At 35.9% G+C, this 15921-nt stretch overlaps 1 protein-coding gene across 1 annotated transcript in view; it reads left to right on the top strand.

Annotated features, from left to right (window-relative positions):
• The window catches only part of LOC111502093 (neuroligin-1), a 476486-nt gene that overhangs the window by 348703 nt on the left and 111862 nt on the right, over window positions 1-15921 (top strand). The window lies entirely within an intron of this gene.

The raw sequence follows: 15921 nt of genomic DNA, 5'->3' as shown, positions 1-15921 counted from the left end.
CATACAGAATTTCAGCCTCTGAAAATATAGCGATACGGGTAAACAGTGATGAAAAGTTAATTTTCATATGTATACGCGCCCCTTTTACTCCTACGGGTGGTCCTCAGTTGGAATATGTGAAAATTCTATTTTTTTGCACATCTACAACATAAAACAAACTTACATACAGAATTATAGCCTCTGAAAATATAGCGATACGGGTAAACAGTGATCAAAAGTTAATTTTCATATGTATATGCGCCCCTTTCACCTCAACGGGGGCCCTCAGTTGGAATATTTGAAAATTCTTTGTATATTGCACATCTACACCATAAAACAAACTCACATACAGAATTTCAGCCTCTGAAAATATAGCGATACGGGTAAACAGTGATGAAAAGTTTATTTTCATATGTATACGCGCCCCTTTTACTCCTACGGGTGGTCCTCAGTTGGAATATGTGAAAATTCTATTTTTTTGCACATCTACAACATAAAACAAACTTACATACAGAATTATAGCCTCTGAAAATATAGCGATACGGGTAAACAGTGATCAAAAGTTAATTTTCATATGTATATGCGCCCCTTTCACCTCAACGGGGGCCCTCAGTTGGAATATTTGAAAATTCTTTGTATATTGCACATCTACACCATAAAACAAACTCACATACAGAATTTCAGCCTCTGAAAATATAGCGATACGGGTAAACAGTGATGAAAAGTTAATTTTCATATGTATACGCGCCCCTTTTACCTTTTACCCCTTTTACGGGCCTCAGTTGGAATATGTGAAAATTATTTTTTTTGCACATCTACAACATAAAACAAACTTACATACAGAATTTCAGCTTCTGAAAATATAGCGATACGGGTAAACAGTGATGAAAAGTTAATTTTCATATGTATACGCACCCCTTTTACCCCCACAGGGGCCCTCAGTTGGAATATTTGAAAATTCTTTGTATATTGCACATCTACACCATAAAAAAACTCACATACAAAATTTCAGCCTCTGAAAATATAGCGATACGGGTAAACAGTGATGAAAAGTTAATTTTCATATGTATACGCGCCCCTTTTACTCCTACGGGTGGCCCTCAGTTGGAATATGTGAAAATTCTTTTTTTTTTGCACATCTACAACATAAAACAAACTTACATACAGAATTACAGCCTCTGAAAATATAGCGATACGGGTAAACAGTGATGAAAAGTTAATTTTCATATGTATACGCGCCCCTTTACCCTCACGGGGGCCCTCAGTTGGAATATTTGAAAATTCCTTATATATTGCACATCTACACCATAAAACAAACTTACATACAGAATTTCAGCCTCTGAAAATATATCGGTAAGGGTAAACATTGATGAAAAGGTAATTTTCATTTGTAAACGCGTCTCTTTTATCTTCAGTGGGGGAACCACATTTGGAATATTCAATAATCCTTTCTTAGTGCGCATCTGAGACGTAAAAGGCACCCATAAGATTTCGTGATTTCGATTCTTTTCAATGACTCAATAATTTTACTAGATTACAACTTCTCTTTAACTGTTTTTCGACGCCTTCAGAACACATGAACTATAGATACAAATCGGCCATGAAGAAGAAAACGGTACTGCAGAAAAAATTCAAAACTCTACCACAAAGTAAATTGAGCGATTTCAAATCAGGAAAAATTTCCGTAATTGAAAGAAAAATCCCCAGTTTCAGTGAGGACATTAAAAATAATGGAGGATTTGAAAATCGCTAAGCCTAGAAGCTACAACGATTTTCCAGTACTTTCCCGACCCACCTGATTAAACCTTCAGTGTTCCATATGTAAATTCATGCAAATAAAATGTGCTTCCTTTCATGGAGGCGCAGTTCGTTCGTTCTGTTGCAACGTTTGGACAAAAAAAACTTTAGTAAATCAATGTCGACCCACACTGAATTTAAATGGAATAACTTATGCGACGCGTGCTTTCTCCTGAAACTTCGGGAGTAATTTGTTTACTCTCCATCTGGGATCCAGGATTAGCTTTTTCTGGTAAATAGGAAATTAATTGTTGTTTTCGTCGCTGCTTTCGATAGTTGGGAAAACAAAGTGGGGCATTTTTCATCTTGTAATTTTTTAATTGGTGTTGACGACTGGAATAATTGAAAACTCTCTTCAGTCCTTTGCCCGCAACTTCCACTAACTCACAGTTTTGTGATTCTTTCGTACTGCAAGAACATAAGTTTTCACTATTACGAAGAAAAAATTCGGGATCTCTTTCTAGGTAATTAACTACTTCCTATAGCTTTCCACTTCCTAAAAGCTTCTGCTTCTTCCTTTGCTTCGGAAATTACGTTACCTTCAATCACTGGGTGACTGTCTGTTTTTACTTGTGTCTGGTCGATGAAGTTATTCTAGAAGTTTCGTAGTTCTTTCGTCTCTTCAGTTCACCTTCTCTGTATGACTTGATTTATAATGGCGGATTTCCGTCGAACGGACAAAGCCACAGCAAAACAGCAACTGTGTTGATTTCGACAAAACAAAAACTCAAAATTACCATCCAAGAGTTCATAGAGAGGCAATAGAAAATCATAAAGACAGGGATAATTTCAATAGAAAAGAAGAAGCAATTAACATTGATGAAATCTGGCTACCTGTCTTTGAAGGTACACAAACAATGTCATGTAATAATAATTTTATGATAATAATAATTTATTAAATCCTTCATGATCACAAGTTGATATAGAATACGTCAACATTATACATACATAAAAATCTTTACAAAACGTGAGATACAACAAATAAATACATGAAAGTGTTACACAAATACAAGAAAAAAAATAAAATAAAGTATATTGAATATTCATACAATACACTCTCATCGTCTTTGATATTCAGCGACATTGTAAATAGAACCGTTGATTAAGAATTTTTTCAGGGTTTGTTTGAAACTCATTTCTTTATTTTCCCTTTTTATTCAACCGGGAAGATTATTAAAAAGCTCCGCTCCTACGTAGAATGGACTGTACACATATATATATATATATATATATATATATATATATATATATATATATATATATACCCTATATATATATATATATATACCCTATATATATATATATATATATATATATATATATATATATATATATATATATATATACCCTATATATATATATATATATATATATATATATATATATATATATATATACCCTATATATATATATATATATATATATATATATATATATATATATATAAAATGCGGTCTACAAGATTCCCTACCATCTAATTTGTAATCTATTCAAAAGAAATCAAACCACTTCCACTAATAATAATATGAAACCAGAGTCAACAACACTGCCAAAAACAAAAACGGAAAATAGCTTTCATACATCTAGTAGCGATAGTGACAATTGAATTGGTATGTAGCTGTCAGTTTGTGAATTTTCTGAATTAAATTAATACTAATTGTGTGTTGTTATTCTGTTTTGAAACTCGTACTCGTCTAAATCTCTGAGAGATTATTCGCGATAATTTACATTTTCGACTTCCGATTCATCTCTCATGTTGCGATTTTTGCTAGAAAAACAAATCCACCATGCGAATCGAAAGTAAAAAAGGACCCGTCCCGAATTCAAATGAAAATGCGGCAAGCGCTTTCCTGGAAGTTCCAAAGTAATTTGTTAGCGCCCTATCTGATTCTTTCTTCTACCAGAGAATTTATGTTAGCTTTCTTTTCTTCTGAGAATGCGTCGGAGTGATTGAATTCCTAAAGAAAATTCAGTTATTCGAATGGAATGCGGAAATTGAGTTGATACACAAAGTCAAAAATAGGGATGTGGGAGTTTCCACTTCAAGGATAATGTTGTTGGGCCATCGTAAAGCCTTTTCTTCATGTATTTACAACTGCCTTTATAGAAAATATTGTACCTATTCTGTTCATTATCTGAATTCTTGTGTGTTTTATTCATTTCAAGAATTGTTTCATTAATTTTGTGGTCTAATAATAAGTAAATGATGTTGAGTTTCCATTCATCACGTCATTGTACTGAAAGAAAAGTAATTGTCGGCCTATTTTCTGTCAAAAGCTGCGGAAAAATCATCAGTTTCGAGACGGCCACTGTCATAAACAATGAAGAAAATAAGCAAGAGCTCAAAGATACAGTCGAAATAGACTTGGTCACCATTAAGAAATGGTTTCACTATGACTTACTATCCATGGACTTTAAAAAATCACTTTTCCTGCCGTTCTCAATCTTGGAATCAACAATACATTTTTCACAACACACAATACAAAACTGGTTTAAAATAGTCTCCGTCTCGCAGAAAAATATCTTATCATTAGCATAGATAGGCATTATAAGTGGGATATGCATATAGACTCCTTGTTGAAAGAGTTCCCTTATGTCCAGTATGATTTCATACAATAAATTGATGAATAAACTAACAATGATTCATTACATTCGCCAATATATACCATTTAGTAGAAAACATAAGGAACCAAACCACGCCACATAGTTCAATTTCAGTTCCATTCGATGTAAAGAGTATGTTCTCCAACATACCGTACAACGATTGTTAACCCCTCATTTTAGACATATCAGATCAAGCCAAAGTAGACCATATCACTTCCTTTGAAGTTCCAACAGCTTTCGATGTGTGCCTGGATCAGAGCTAACTACAGTTCAACAACAAACTCTGTAAACAGGATTCAGGTTTACTAATGGACTCACCCCTTAGTCCACTTTTAGCAGACATATTTATGAACAACTTCGACACCACTATAGTAAACTCCGCCCTGGGTAAAAAACATATTCATTTTTAGGTACAGATATGTAGACGATATTCTTGCCTGTTTCAGAGGTACTACACGCCAGTTGAACCAATTTATGACATTCATGAACAATCTCAATAGCAACATTCAGTTCACACTCGAAACAGAGATAGAGAAACAGATAAATTCCTTAGACCTGGCCATTACACAAAATCAGAATAAATTTGAGTTCAATGTTTTCAGAAAACCTAGCTATACAGACACCACCATACCAAGTGATTCTTTCCATCCAGACAGTCATAAATCAGCAGCCTTCAACTCAATGTTGCACAGAGCATTCGCACTGCCTTTGTCTGCAGACAATCTAGCTGAGGAAATTGATACAATTACACAGATAGGTCATAATAATGGTTTCAACGCAGATACTATCCAGAAGTTAGTCAGGAAACAAAGCCGGAAATTCACTCACAGATTAATATATCCTCAGGTCAAACAAACAGAAATCAAGAAATGGTAACGCTAACATATTTTGGAAAAAGACCAGAAATTATAGCAGGTTTCTTCAGAAAAAACAATGTAGCATTCAGACCACATGCCAGGTTATCTCATTTCCCTTTCAATGCCAAAGATAAGGTCGACAAATTGGAAAAATCTGGAGTTTATAAGCTTAAGTCTCCGGAGTGTAATAGTGTTTATGTGAGACAATGCGGACGAAATTTTCAAAAACGGTATGTTGAACATGAAAGGTGCTTCAGACTCGGAAAAAATAATTCGACATTTTCAAACCATTCCTTGCCATGCAACCACAAGTTTCCGAATCAAAACGATACGGAAATTCTGCACTATGCAAGGAAGGGTTGCAAACTCAATTATTTAGAATCCTTGAAAATATACAACCATAAACATTGCGGGTGCAACCTATTAAATGATTGAATCGATTCAATTTACTCTCCGGTTTTTAAATTGGCACATCCGTATTGTGAACTGTAAATTCAGGTACTCAATCAAGTACCTGAATGGTATATATTGGCGAATGTAATGAATCATTTTTAGTTTGTTGTATTAGTTTGAGAATGTCCATATAGGACGAAACTGCAGTAACGTTAGTTACAATTAAAAGTGGTGAAAACCATAGAAATTTTCATTTCTCTTTTCATTATGATTCCATACAGTTGAAGAGTTTTTCAACCCTGGTCGGAAACTCTGAGAGTTTCCGACCCCAACTTGAAGATGGCAGCACTCGTAAATGAAAGCTGACAGATGACAGAATGAAAGTTGACAGTTACTAACCAGAGTTCCAGCAATTTTGGACGCGTAGTTGTAATGTAACAGTCTTTTGAGTGAGTTGATGAGAGTGTTTTTATGAAAATGGACAAAATCGAGAATCGAGCCGTCATTGAATATCTGGTGAATTTTGAAATTGTCTAGGAATTTGTTTTCTTCCGTAAGACTTTTCACGTCCATTTTACTTTCGATATTTTGAGTTTGTTCAATGCCAACTGAAACTACGATTCAGAAAAATATCATTTGAAGTCAGTGGAAAATTGTTATGGATTCCACTCATTCGTCATCAGGTTCGTAGCAATATACAGTGTCACACATAAAGTTCGCGAAATATGGACGTTTCTTTTTAGCAATAGATATAATGAAGATTTGACTTCGCAGTTAGTTTGTGCTTGGAAAATGAGTTAAAAGCCAACTCTTTTCTCTTGTCATATGCTACTCTGAACCTGTCAAATTTGACATTTTTTTCGAATAGGTATCCGCAAAAAACTAATTTTTTTTGAAAATTTCGAAAAATGCCAAAAGTTATTGCTCAGTTTCCAAATTCATACCTTTGCTCGAAATGTGGACTACTGTCATTTCAACTTTTTTTAGAATTTTTCGCTCTATCGATTCGAACGAAACATGATTTAAATTACGTGAATAGATACTTCAATGTCATATCTTGCACAGAAAATACCCGCATTCGCCTGTTATCAGAAAAAAATAAATACACCGTCAGAATTCATCTCTGTTGGGGCAAAGTTCATCTAGTTTTTCATTTCATTGTTAAACTGATTCGAATTTCCAATGTATGGACGTTAATATATCAGTACGTGGATAAACGTATTTCTCTTCATCCTGTATATCTGATAACAAATCTAAAGAAATTCACTTTAAACGTTCAAGCTGGTCTCGAAAATACCTACACATATGCACAAAATTTCCTGCATATGCAATTGGCAATACAACTGAAAGAGTCGACCTTCAATTTTAGAACGAGCACACTTGCTTCCTTATTCAGAGGAATCGGTCAAATTTCGGATATGCAGTTGGTTAGTACCTTGTCCACTAGATGGAGTGACATTTTGTTGTTCGCTCCAACTCAGGAAGAGGAATGAAATACTCCGAAAAACTTCCGATTTTCATTTATGGACTGTTAAATTATAAGTCGTTAAATTGACAAAATGTTCAAATAACATTTTATGATTGAAATTTTATTTATTCTTTGACACTTATTCTATTGAATAAAATGTATAATTGATAAATGTATATGTTTATATACTGCTTGATTATATAACAATTTTATTTTTATTTTATTTTATTTATGTTTTACATAATTGTGTGTATGTCAACAAAACAAGTGTTTTTTCGGCAATAAAGAATATTTTGATTGATTGATCAATTGAGATATCATTGACTTTAGGTCGATGATGGCCACTATCTTGTACTGATATGTGGCTAATAAGCCCGAAACCGATCTGCAAGTGTGCCCATTCCAAAATTGAAAGTCGACTCTTTGAGTTGTATTGACAATTGATTAGGCAGGAAATTTTCTGTGAAGATTCCTACACTGACGCCTGTCGGATATAATCCAACGCCCTTCGTGGTATTCTCCAGGGGAGTAGTTGTTTTCTTATAAACGCCAGTCCATTCAACCTTCTGTAGGTATATCGAGACTGGCTTGAACGTTCAAAGTTCATTTCTTTAGATTTGTTTACTGCCATTCTTCAACCATAGCCCACTGACTAATAAGAAAATATATGATAACATTTGCCATGATACATTTCCAAGAAAGACAAAACACATATTCGCTGATGTTATAAAAAATAGGCCAACGTGATCGATCACTGTTTTGTTGGATCTTCCGCAGAGAACACTGAGGTCTGGAACACAGACATGTACTTATCTCTCAAGACTGATGACTTTCCTCCTTTGTTTCGACTTGAGTTAATACATTTTCGGTGGTTTTTCCATCGAAAAAAATAACGTCGGTGCTGACGATGAGAAATGCATAAATCATTTATGGAGGTTCGAGGCGTGGATTGATTGTATGAACGTGAGGAATTACTACAGGATTAACCAAAATTACCTATACGACATCTCACATATATGATACTGTTACGATGTCTGCTCAAAAAATTAAGTGAATTTCAATTTTTTCCTCAAAACATACAGGAAAAAGTCGCAGAGGGGCAAATCTGGTAAATACGATGGCTGAGGTAGGAAAAAGGTATTGTTTTTGACCTCAAAATCACGAACGTTCATTGGCGAGTGCTCTTGGCTTTCCTGCGCTCTTCCATTGTGACGTTTGGACTTTGGTTTCGATGTTACAACCATATACCCATAATTCGTCACCAGCTATGACACTTTTGAGCAAATCCGGATTGCCGTTGACGTCATTCAACAACTCCTGAAAAAAATTACCTCATTTTTTGGCCAGCCCACATGTGTTTCATTTTTCAACATGAAAGATCCTGAATCCAAGGAATGGTTGGAATATATTAATAATAATAATAATAATAACAACGTTTATTCACATTTGTTTTTTTCTCACATGGTCTTTTAGCTTAAAATCTAGGTCAATTAGTAAATAGACAAAGAGAAATCCCATTTAAGGGTCATCTTGTTTCAAAACTTCAAAAACTAATTTATGTTGAGAAGTGGTATGGAAAACAGTTGTTAACATAAATATCAGAACATACTTGAATGAATATAAAACCCCATGGGGGTTGGAAATCCAGCAATGTTGCGCTGAAAAAATTAAAATTTCAGAGAGTATAGTAGAAACCATTCGCGCTATTAAAACCTGAACACAACAATGCTGTGGAAGCTCAGTACATTTTCCCATCAACTTCAACTATGACCGCAGCTAATATTTCAATTACCGAAAACATGTTGAAACAAAACGACCTACCAGGAATTACTTTACAAAATTGTTAAAATATAACTTTCAATTACTATTTCAAATGAAATTAGTTAATGACATACAAGTATTATTATATATGTATTTTAATTATCAATACTTGAAAACAACGTAAACGTAGAAAAAGTACAGTGTACAATGCGTGAGAAAATGACACATTCCTCACAAGCGCAGCGCAAATCACTTGTTGTACAATGAACTATTGACATAGTGTCAATCTAATTGATGTTTTCATTTCTTCATTCATTCTAAAGAAATGTTGGAATGTTTTGTTAAACTTCTTGATCAGTTCTGTATCATATCACTCCAAAAACGTCAAATGTGGTCCTTCGAGATGCTTCCATAGAAACCCGAATCGACTCCAAATCTAGGTCATCTACATCCAGTTGAAGTTGTATCTTAAGTTTACTGCCACTAAACCTCCCCAACGGAAAACCATTATAAATTTCAATTTAAATTCACCTTATTCAAGCAAATCCAATATGAGGCAGCAACTCACTAAATTTAAATTCATCTTCAACTTCAAGATAACTCGGATTTAGGAATTCAGCGAATCGTAATGAGGTCACACATGAAAAATTCACTAAGAAATAAACAGTCGAGAGCAGGGTCGAGTATCGCAGGAAAAATTATGCAGGGAAAACGTAGATTATTCATAGAAAGATTTAGTTTCCTCGCAGTGGTGAAAGTTGTTCCTTTGTGAGGTGATTTATCAAGATATTTCAGAGCCGGGACAGAGAGCAAAGCCAACTGGGAGTTAGAGAAGAAGAATTATAAATTACTTTCCAGATTTCATTCATTTTTGAACTAAGTCACGTAGTTCGTGCAGCGACATACCTTGCAATATGCATCAACTTTTGATTTATGGCATAGCCGAGAGGCAGGTAGGAATTATGGGGTGCTGAGCTGCAGTAGAAAATGATTATTTTGATATTTCATCCATAGATTTCATGAAGAAATTACTACAAATCGAAATATCCCATTTGGACGCCATCTACAGAAGTTTCTAGGAATTCTGTACCCCTTTTGAACACCTGTTACTGTAGATGAATTTAGTTACACGGGAATAGGTTGGGTCGACACTCCACTGGAATAGGAGACACTCCAAGAATACCAATAAAACATTGTATAAATAAAACATTGGAATAAATGAATCGACAAAGATACCAAATCAGTATTGAATATTATTGGTCACGAAATCAGAGTGTCGATGTTCTGGAATTTTCTACTCTTTCCAATGATGGCATCAATAAGAAATATGAGATTGGAATCCCATTTCAAGAAACCATCAAGAAAGCTCTAGGCTGTTGACTTAAACTCTTCCAAATATATTCCTCTGATTCTTGAGATCCGGAACTCCTGCAGTCTCTAGTAGTACCCATCTCAGACATCCAAGACAATATTTTCCTCGTATCCAATGCATTCCTGTTTTTGTGCTACTAGTCATTCCGATACTTTCATTGGTTCATATGCTTCTTATAATCGTATGTTTTTCTGATTCTGCGACTTTGAAGATCTACGATCATTCATGATCCTATGGTCGTTATGGTTTTGACGAGTTTGTGGTTTTGCCTAGCAGAACTTAAGAGTTGGAAGTTATTCCGATGCGTGATTACTTGCTCTGTCCCGTTCACTTTTCACTTTTGACTACGAAATGCCATCAAGTTTGTTCCAGTCTATTCGAGGAAGTGAAAGAACCCTTCTACGAGAACGGATCCACCATACACGAGGCCAGCTAGCAGAGACGGACAGCGCCTTGCCGAAACTGCACCTAGAGCTTGGGAACCAAAGGACTGAAACATGATGGCAGTGGAAAATGAACGAGACCCTGCAAACCACCGCAAACTCAAACGGGACCCAAGACAATCAAGGTGGAGGAACGTTAACGAAATTATTGAATCCCCGTTGACGGAAACCGTACAAAGAACCCTTCTCAGAACTGACGCCGTTCCATCCAGACTCTACGGTCTACATGCCACTGAGACCAACAATTAGTGCCCTAGGCTCACTGATCTACCACCTGGCGAAGCATCTAGCCTCGCTCCTCCAGCGTCATGTGGGAAAGACACCCCCACGTCAAGGATTCGACAGACTCCGTTGGTAAACTCAAAGACTCCACTCTGGAGCCGACGGATACTCTGGTCAGCTACGAAGTTTTGTCCTTGTTTACCACTGGAATATTGAGGGTGCTAACCTACTTGTTTCCGTGTGATATCGTCGTTCTCTTCAGAGCATGTCTCACGGGGAGAAACTTTCAATGGATGAGAAACTTCTATGAGCAACTAGATGGCGTAGCAATGGGAATATCACTCAACCCACTGATAGCCAAATACTCCATGGATATTTTGAAGAGGAAACAATTAACACCTTTGAATTGAAACTGACCTTGGAGCTGCGTTACGTGGATGACACCTCGGTTATCTAAAAACATAAAAGGAAGCTCCGAACTTTTTCCTAAACCACTTGAATGCTCAACGCCCAAGCATCAAGTTCACAATGGAGACTGAAAAGGAAGTAGACAGCATTCCTAGATGGACTAATTGAGAGTGCTTGACTAACCCACAAAGTGTACCAAAAACCCAAACACAGGGATAACTACTTACATGCACTATCGAAAGAGAGTCGAAAGAGAGGAATCAACTCCACTTTAACGAAACGAGCCCAGAGTATATGTGGACCAGAGCATCAAGAGAAAGAACTGCAACATCTTCAAGTGACCTTGAGATGATATGGATACAGTGTACCTAAGATCAACAAGGATATGAAACTGACACGGAGAAGTCTCAGATGGTTGCACGCGCAACCTTATATGCCCAGGCTCACAGACTCACAACGTCAAAACAGTTTTTGAACCCACCAGGAAAATACAACAGAGCCTCTGAGTGGCTGAAAACAAAAGAGATCCACTATCAGCAACAGGGGTTCATCGGAAAGGGATACCATGACTGACTGACATGGAAGGCAACAGAGAAGAAGAAGGTGTGAACCTCAATCGAATATGGAATCCCATCCTGAGGAGGAGTTCAAGAATAGCAAACAGCATGACGTCAGGAAAAAATATCAGAAATCGACGGCCTTCAAAGCCGAAAAATAGTGACACTGTAAACCTCGGCCGCTAAAGCCTCAACCATTTTCTCCGGGGTGTTTTGGTTTTGAGTTATATTCCTGCAATACAAAATGTTTTCTATAACGAACAAAGGAGCCAATACTTTTTTCTCTTTTCTATATGACGTTCGACTGGCGTTACACATGAAAAATGCCTCAATAAAGAAAGAGTTGAAACACGCGAAAGCCAATTTGTTTATCACAGGGAACATATTGGAAATGATGCAGAGATTCAGCTTTTGTGCAATGTAGGAAAATAATTCACTTCGTCACCATTTATCTCAGGATTTCTGAATTGGAGTGAGAATGAGAGTAGGGAGTAGAACAAGACAACCGGGAGTACTGCGTCTGTTGAATGGAATTATAAATTAGTTTCAGTTCTCGAGTAAGTGCATGTTAGATAAGTTGCATTACCCTGCGGGATACACAACTTGCATTAATAACTGAGTGTTGCTTCGTCTGATACACAACTCATTTCGGAATTTCGTATTTTGCTGAGAGACAATTAAGATATCGTTCAGAATGCCTTCGGGATCCTCCAATCAGATGTAGGTAGTTCATTGCTTGAAAATTATTCAGATTATTTCTTCCAAACGAAAACAGAGTTCACCAAAACAGATTTTCACAGCTATTATTCACTACAAACCGATTAAATCATGAAAAAATTGATTCAAGGGCCTAGATTTATACTTGAATTGACATCTTCTTATGGGAGCTTCGTTACCTAACGTGTAAGAGTAGAGCAGCTATGAGGAACTTGGGACGGAAGTGGCTCATCAGTGTTTTTTATGTGTATGGCTCGGAAATTGTGTTAGCGGCGGCGTTATCGCGCCGCCGCTAACACAACACACGAGTCAAGCGCGCTCGAAATAATATGAGAACAATAATTCAAATTTTATTGAGTTTTTTTCCTGTCAACATTAACAGATTAGACGAGTCTTTGAATAAAGAAAAAATACACACTGTAAAACCACATAAACACAGAAATACATACATAAAAAATAGAAAAAAACAATGAACATGAAAACAAATTAAAAACGGATTGTATAAGAGAATAACCAGCTATTTCACTCTTCGAGATATAAGTTGCGAATTTATTCAAGTCATAGAAGCATTCTGCTATCAGAAGCTCTCTCAGCTTACTCTTAAAAATCCTCAGGGATTTAATTTTTTCCAATGACTTGGGTAATCCATTGTAGAAATAGCTACCTGCCACAATTGGCGATTATTTATAAAATAAATGTTCACATTCACTTATCCATGAATTCTCGTTATTTCTGGTGTTATAATCATGCTTGTCACTATGTTTGATAAGGTTTTCCCTGTTTATGAAAGTATATGTGAGAAGCTTCATGAGATATATACACGTAACTGTCAAAATATAATTTTTTTTGAAGGAGTCTCTGCAGGAAGTCTGGTTGGTAAAGTTGTAAATGCACGAAGAATGAAAATTCGTTGGATATCCTGAGCTTGTCCTCATACTACGTGTCAATGTCAGTGTCAACGTGTCAGTGTTGGAAACACTCTCAGTCAGTTGGCAACCATTAGGCAGGGTGCCCCACAGGGATCAATCCTTGGACCTATACTATTTTTGATATATGCAAATGACCTGATGAAATATTTTCAAGGATTGTCAACTATTCACACAGTAGCGTATGCAGATGACAAAAATTTTATAGTGAAAGAAATTGATGTAACGACCCTACAGGAAAGAACTCAGGATGTACATAAACAAGTAAACATATGGGCAGAAAAAAATCACTTAACACTCGATACATCTAAAACTGTGATGATGAGGTTCACAATTAGTAACTGGCCCGAACATTTTGTTATCCATGAAAATGGGGATCTGCCAATTGAATCTTGTACTTCTACAAAAATGTTAGGCGTCACCTTGGACTACAAACTCACATGGACTCCTCATATTGAGACTCCCTGTATTAAATTGAGAAAAAACTGCTATGCTCTGAGATTCATGGCTAATTTTTGTAGTAAAGAGATTTTACTGAGCTTATACTATGCGACCATAAACTGCCACTTGAGATATGGAATTTTGAATTGGGGTACCGGATCGGCTGGTGAAAAAATATTTATTTTGCAAAAAAATGCAATAAGAATCATTGCCGGGATTGGTTGGAGAGAATCATGTAGAGATGCTTTTAAAAATCTCAAGATACTAACTGTTGCTGGTCTCTATATTTATGAATTGTGTATATACGTTTATAGAAACAAGCATAATACACCTTTCTAGCAACATAATTATCCAACTCGTTCTATGCCCAATATTGTTTATCCCAAGAGAGACGTTGATCAAGGACTGTACTCAGAAATTTTGGTTCACGTGATGTTAATATATTGCCCCCCAAACGATATAACTGAATTTGAAGGTGTTCTAATTTTATTGTGATACTCTACGCAAGCAGTCTTTTAATAATTTTTAATTAGTCTATTCTTGAAGCACCAGCTTTTGAATTCCTCAAAAATAATTTGTATTTTTTGTTTCAGTTTATTTATGTATACATGTGTCGTCGGCATACATCAGAACTTTCCCCCATGATATGTGATCAGGAAGATCATTTATAAAAATCAAAAAATCAGAGGACCAAGGACGCTTCCTTGTAGAGTTTGTATGTCAATGTCACATTCATCTGAAATGACCTCGTCATTTAATGATAAGTGCTAAAGTTGGTGCAATTATAAATATGGATTCTTCAATAACGGAAACTGATATTTTATCCGGACCGGTAGACTTCTTGTTTTGCAAATGATGAATCATTTCCGCAACTCCACTCCCAGTGACAGGTTCAAAAAACATGGATTCGCATGTGCTCTGTCCTGCTATACTGGTCGTTGATATTTCTGAACCAAAATGATCGAATAGTTTTTCTTCGACTGTTGGGTCAAGGTTTTTGCCATTATAGATTATTTCTTTGATATTTTTCGATCGTTTGCTTTTGAACAAATTTACTATATTCCACACCGTTTTGGTTTTGTTTTGTGATGCTTCTATTATTTCGCCATAAATGGCTTTTTTTTCATCCGCGACCTGTTCTCCAACCTCTTTCTTGAGCTCTTTAATAATTGCGTATAGAGAGTGTGCAGCGTTTAAGAAAGAAACATGGCTGCTAACGTAAAAGAAAAAAACATGGCGACTGCTTGTCAAAAAACCATAAGATATACAGGGGGTTGCTTCAAAACACATCAATCAAATGATGTACAGGGCATGCAGCATGAAATAAAAAATATCATGAAACGAAATTACAGTGAAATGAAATACAGTTCACCTTATTTTTCAACAGACCTCGTATAATGAGTGAAAAATTCGATGAATCCTATAATAAATGTCTCCCGAGCAATACAATAATCCACTTTCACAAACATATACTAAACCTTCATTATTATTCAATATAATCGAATGTAATATTATTTCAGTATCATCGATATCTTCCAACATCAAAATGCAAGTGCCTCAGGCAATAATCCTTTGAAATTTCACACTGCTCGTCAATATAATAGAATTTCCCAGCATGCCACTACATTATTCCTTTCGTCATAGCATGTATTGAAAATCCCTCGCCTCGTTCTTTCCTTTCCAATATGCTTCTCACATTTTCGCGCCTTCTACAAGATCTGCTGTTAAACGATATGCATCTTGAAAGCGGGAAGGCATACAAAAGGATTGGCCAATGAGGTATCTGGAGAATACATTGGGATTTTCCGGAGGAATTGGTAGGGTGCGATACTGTAATATTGAAATGTAGAGTTGAATTTTCGGATTTGTTCTACACAAGCAGATGGTTGTCGTTCCAATATACATATTCACAGATTTGATTTATAAGTCAGGAGTTTTTTTATAGTTGGAATGAAGAGGAAAAGGCGGATGAATAC

Source organism: Leptinotarsa decemlineata, unplaced genomic scaffold (assembly GCF_025532065.1).
Source record: "Leptinotarsa decemlineata unplaced genomic scaffold, Ldec_3_MD MMD2_P_RNA_scaffold_5, whole genome shotgun sequence".
In the NCBI taxonomy this organism is placed as follows: Eukaryota; Metazoa; Arthropoda; class Insecta; order Coleoptera; family Chrysomelidae; genus Leptinotarsa; species Leptinotarsa decemlineata.
The sequence above is the reverse complement of the archived record's forward strand: the minus strand, read 5'-3'. Positions and strand labels throughout refer to the sequence as shown.